We start from the raw sequence: 6,415 nt of genomic DNA, 5'->3' as shown, positions 1-6,415 counted from the left end.
ATATATTATTTCTGTCTCAGCTTATTTGCTTAAAAAAAGAACATCAGGGTACTTAGCTCTTCACAAATACAAAGTCATTACTTAGCACATTTCAGTGGTTCAGGTCACTGTCAACAAATACGGAAGACTAAATCGGTTGAACAGAAACCCAGGTCTCCAGAATCATGGTCTAATTTCTATTATTCAAAGTTACAGTTTTTCAAGTCTCTGCACAAAACACTTGAAGTCATGGAATGGAGGAAGTCATGAATCCATTAACTTGATAAATGTTTTTACACAGACAAAAGCATACATTGTGATGGCTTTGCGCCTCCTAATATAAACCATTTTACTGTGAAACATACAAACAATAAAACAAGTCGGCACAATGGTTTCTCTCCAATAAGGGTTTTTCCTTTGGAAACCATTGCCAACCTAGTCCCTAATTTAGCAGTTCTAATAGAAGTCCTCAGACTTTAGAATCAGTCTACCAAACTAATACGAATGATTGACTTACTTTTCTTCTTTTGACAAGTCAATAAGCCACATACATAATTAGGTTATTGGCTGCCTCCCTGTGTCTCCACCCGTACTTTCCGGCCAGATCCAGCAATAGAAGTTTGCAGATGTTAAATGATAAGCTAGCATTGACTCAGATGGGTAGCCTTCTGGTTTATTTGGCTGTATGAGGCTTGAAAATGTCACAATACCCAAAACGATATTCACGCATTAACTTACGTGTTGCTAAGCAATACAATTATTTTCCAAAGAAGAAGATGATCTCCCTGGTTGGTTGCTTGATTGACATGTTTGTTTCATCTGATGATACCTGGAGAGTTGCATGCTTGGTTGGGATAGATGGCACATGATTTCATCCAGCTGGTCTTTCATCTGAGAATGTTGAATTCTCCTTATTCTTACAGCAAGTGATTATTAAGAAGTAGGCCTAAACATTTCTTGAGTTGTAAGGGAGTCATCATTCGGTGGTAAAATGCTGCAGAGAAAGTCATGTGGAAGAAAGGGAACCACGCTTATTCTATGAAGAGATGTATAACACAGGGAAGTCTGTGTCACTACAGTACCTGTTACCTGTGGTTTCAGTTACCCATGCCATCCGGCCTGGAAGCAGATGATCCTCCTGACCAATCGCCAGAAGGCCAACAGTAGCCCAACACTATGTCACGATGCCTACTCACCTGATGTCATCTCATTCTGTAGGCATTTTATCATCAAACATCACAAGAAGGGTGACTACAGTACAATAAGATATTTTGAGAGAGACCACATTCACATAAATTTATTATAGTATATTGTTATAATTGTTCTATTTTATTATTATTGGTAATCTTACTGTGCTTAATTTAGACACTAAACTTTATGGATGTATAGGAAGACATAGTATACCTAGGGTTTGGTACTGTCTGTGGTTTTAGGCATCCTCTGGGGGTCTTGAAACATATCCCCTGTGGATAAGGGGGGAAACTGTAATATACTGCATTTAATTGTCCTCCATTTGTACTTAAAAAAAAATTCTATAGTGAATTCACTTCCACTGGCTTCCAAGGAAGGTCAATAATCTTTATACTTTGAAGGTCAGCCAAATTTCCTTCATGGAAAGCAGATCAACACTGGTGATAGATACATAAAAACATCTGCCCAAATCAAAGCCACTTTGCCAAATACAGTTCATATTCCAGAGTCTCCTTGTGCAGACCGAGATGCCTGCCATACATCAAAATTAGGGAGGCTGAATAGGTAAAGTGGATATTATGCTTGCCATAAAACAATTACTGGAATAAGTCATGAGACGTGTGTGATTCATTGCCAAAAGATCATCGGGAAAAAAGACCTTTGAGTTCTGGGGAGGGAAAGACCTGGATGGCTTCATGGAAGAGGAGGGCCCAAATAGTGAGATTTGTTTTTCAGGAGAGGGAAAATACTCGGGAGGAAGAAGATCCTGGGCAAACAAAAGAATACACTGCATCCTGGAAGGCTTTTTACTAAAAACAGTCCAGGAATCGGGATCGAAGTAGAAAATGAAAGAATTGGGCCCATGCCTGAGGAGGATCTCCCAGTGGAATAAGACGACTCTGGAATAGGAGATTCCTGAACAGGTGGCTTCCAAGTTTAGAAATTGATATACAATAAGCCACCATCTTGTGAAAGCTCACGTCCAGTTAACAGTGCCTATCCTACAACCCAAAGGCCAGCCTGGGGACACTTCAACTGTGAGGCCAGTGAGTGTTCAGGGAAAGTCATTCATGATGATGGAAGAAGCAAGAGGGGCAAAGTATCTCCTGAAACAGCACCAGATGAAACAGGTTCTTTATTTTTTTTAATTTTTTATTGTTATGTTAATCACCATACATTACATCATTAGTTTTTGATGTAGTGTTCCATGATTCATTGTTTGTGCATAACCACGCAGAACGTGCCCTCTTTAATACCCATCACCAGGCTAACCCATCCCCCACCCCCTCCCCTCTAGAACCCTCAGTTTGTTTTTCAGAGTCCATCGTCTCTCATGGTTCGTCTCCCCCTCTGACTTACTCCCCTTCATTCTTCCCCTCCTGCTATCTTCTTCTTTCTCTTTTTTCTTAACATATGTTGCATTATTTGTTTCCGAGGTACAGATCTGTGATTCAACGGTCTTGCACAATTCACAGCACTCACCATAGCACATACCCTCCCCAATGCCTATCACCCAGCCAGCCCATCCCTCCCACCCCCCACCACTCCAGCAACACTCAGTTTGTTTCCTGAGATTAAGAATTCCTCATATCAGTGAGGTCATATGATCCATGTCTTTCTCTGATTGACTTATTTCACTCAGCATAACACCCTCCAGTTCCATCCACATTGTTGCAAATGCCAAGATCTCATTCCTTTTGATGGCTGCATAATATTCCATTGTGTATATATACCACTTCTTTATCCATTCATCTGTCGATGGACATCTTGGCTCTTTCCACAGTTTGGCTATTGTGGACATTGCTGCTATAAACATTGGGGTACACATACCCCTTCGGATCCCTACATTTGTATCTTTGTGGTAAATACCCAGTAGTGTAATTGCCAGATCATATGGTAGCTCTATTTTCAACTGTTTGAGAACCTCCATACTGTTTTCCAGAGGGGTTGCACCAGCTTGCATTCCTACCAACAGTGTAGGAGGGTTCCCCTTTCTCCACATCCCCGCCAACATCTGTCGTTTCCTGACTTGTTAATTTTAGCCATTCTGACTGGTGTGAGGTGGTATCTCATTGAGGTTTTGATTTGGATTTCCCTGATGCCGAGAGATGTTGAGCACTTTTTCATGTGTCTGTTGGCCATTTGGATGTCTTCTTTGGAAAAATGTCTGTTCATGTCTTCTGCCCATTTCTTGATTGGATTATTTGTTCTTTGGGTGTTGAGTTTGATAAGTTCTTTATAGATTTTGGATACTAGCCCTTTATCTGATACGTCATTTGCAAATATCTTCTCCCATTCTGTTGGTTGTCTTTTGGTTTTGTGGACTGTTTCTTTTGCTGTGCAAAAGCTTTTTATCTTGATGAAATCCCAATAGTTCATTTTTGCGCTTGCTTCCCTTGCCTTTGGCGATGTTTCTAGGAAGAAGTTGCTGCGGCTGAGGTCGAAGAGGTGGCTACCTGTGTTCTCCTTTAGGATTTTGATGGACTCCTGTCTCATGTTTAGGTCTTTCAACCATTTGGAGTCTATTTTTGTGTGTGGTGTAAGGAAATGGCCCAGTTTCATTCTTCTGCATGTGGCTGTCCAATTTTCCCAACACCATTTGTTGAAGAGACTGTCTTTTTTCCATTGGACATTCTTTCCTGCTCGTCAAAGATGAGTTGACCATAGAGTTGAGGGTCCATTTCTGGGCTCTCTATTCTGTTCCATTGATCTATGTGTCTGTTTTTGTGCCAGTACCATACTGTCTTGATGATGACAGCTTTGTAATAGAGCTGAAAGTCCGGAATTGTGATGCTGCCAGCTTTGCTTTTCTTTTTCAATATTCCTCTGGCTATTCGGGGTCTCTTTTGGTTCCATACAAATTTTAGGGTTATTTGTTCCATTTCTTTGAAAAAAGTGGATGGTATTTTGATGGGGATTGCATTGAATGTGTAGATTGCTCTAGGCAGCACTGACATCTTCACAATGTTGGTTCTCCCAATCCATGAGCATGGAACGTTTTTCCATTTCCTTCTGTCTTCTTCAATTTCTTTCATGAGTATTTTATAGTTTTTTGAGTACAGATCCTTTGCCTCTTTGGTTAAATTTATTCCTAGGTATCTTATGGTTTTGGGTGCAATTGTAAATGGGATCGACTCCTTGATTTGTCTCTCTTCTGTCTTGTTGTTGGTGTATAGGAATGCCACTAATTTCTCTGCATTGATTTTATATCCTGCTACTTTGCTGAATTCCTGTATGAGTTCTAGCAGTTTTGGGGTGGAGTCTTTTGGGTTTTCCACATAGAGTATCATATCATCTGCAAAGAGTGAGAGTTTGACTTCCTCTTGGCCGATTTGGATGCCTTTGATTTCTTTTTGTTGTCTGGTTGCTGTGGCTAGGACTTCTAATACTATGTTGAATAGCAGTGGTGATAGTGGACATCCCTGCCGCGTTCCTGACCTTAGGGGAAAAGCTCTCAGCTGTAGGTTTTTCATAGATGGCTTTTATGATATTGAGGTATGTACCCTCTAGCCCTATACTCTGAAGAGTTTTGATCAAGAAAGGATGCTGTATTTTGTCAAATGCTTTTTCTGCATCTATTGAGAGGATCATATGATTCTTGTTCTTTCTTTTGTTAATGTATTGTATCACGTTGATTGATTTGCGGTTGTTGAACCAAACTTGCAGCCCAGGGATAAATCCCACTTGGTCATGGTGAATAATCCTTTTAATGTACTGTTGGATCCTGTTGGCTAGTATTTTGGTGAGAATTTTTGCATCCATGTTCATCAAGGATATTGGTCTGTAATTCTCCTTTTTGATGGGGTCTTTGTCTGGTTTTGGGATCAAGGTAATGGTGGCCTCATAAAATGAGTTTGGAAGTTTTCCTTCCATTTCTATTTTTTGGAACAGTTTCAGGAGAATAGGTATTAATTCTTCTTTAAGTGTCTGATAGAATTCCCCTGGGAAGCCATCTGGCCCTGGGCTTTTGTTTGTTGGGAGATTTTTGATGACTGCTTCAATTTCCTCAGTGGTTATAGGTCTGTTCAGGTTTTCTATTTCTTCCTGGTTCAATTTTGGTAGTTGATACATCTCTAGGAATGCACCCATTTTTCCAGGTTATCTAATTTGCTGGCATAGAGTTGCTCATAATATGTTCTTATAATTGTTTGTATTTCTTTGGTGTTGGTTGTGATCTCTCCTCTTTCATTCATGATTTTGTTGATTTGGGTCATTTCTCTTTTCTTTTTGATAAGTCTGGCCAGGGGTTTATCAATCTTGTTAATTCTTTCAAAGAACCATCTCCTAGTTTCGTTGATCTGTTCTACTGTTCTTTTGGTTTCTATTTCATTGATTTCTGCTCTGATCTTTATTATTTCTCTTCTCCTGCTGGGTTTAGGCTTTATTTGCTGTTCTTTCTCCAGCTCCTTTAGGTGTAGGGTTAGGTTGTGTATTTGAGACCTTTCTTGTTTCTTGAGAAAGGCTTGTATTGCTATATACTTTCCTCTCAGGACTGTCTTTGCTGTATCCCAAAGATTTTGAACAGTTGTGTTTTCATTTTCATTGGTTTCCATGAATTTTCTTAATTCTTCTTTAATTTCCTGGTTGACCCATTCATTCTTTAGTAGGATGCTCTTTAGCCTCCATGTATTTGAGTTCTTTCTGACTTTCCTCTTGTGATTGAGTTCTAGTTTCAAAGCATTGTGGTCTGAAAATATGCAGGGAATAATCCCAGTCTTTTGGTACCGGTTGAGACCTGATTTGTGACCTAGGATGTGATCAATTCTGGAGAATGTTCCATGGGCACTAGAGAAGAATGTGTATTCCGTTGCTTTGGGATGGAATGTTCTGAATATGTCTGTGAAGTCCATTTGGTCCAGTGTTTCATTTAAAGTCTTTATTTCCTTATTGATCTTTTGCTTAGATGATCTGTCCATTTCAGTCAGGGGGGTGTTAAAGTCCCCCACTATTATTGTATTGTTGTCAATGTGTTTCTTTGCTTTTGTTATTAATTGCCTTATAAAATTGGCTGCTCCCATGTTCGGGGCATAGATATTTACAATTGTTAGATCTTCTTGTTGGATAGACCCTTTAAGTAGGATATAGTGTCCTTCTTCATCTCTTATTACAGTCTTTGTTTTAAAATCTAATTTGTCTGATATAAGGATTGCCACCCCAGCTTTCTTTTGGTGTCCATTAGCATGGTAAATGGTTTTCCACCCCCTCACTTTCAATCTGGGGGTGTCTTTGGGTCTAAAATGAGTCT

This window comes from Zalophus californianus, chromosome 8, assembly GCF_009762305.2.
Source record: "Zalophus californianus isolate mZalCal1 chromosome 8, mZalCal1.pri.v2, whole genome shotgun sequence".
NCBI classification, from domain to species: Eukaryota; Metazoa; Chordata; class Mammalia; order Carnivora; family Otariidae; genus Zalophus; species Zalophus californianus.
The sequence above is the reverse complement of the archived record's forward strand: the minus strand, read 5'-3'. Positions refer to the sequence as shown.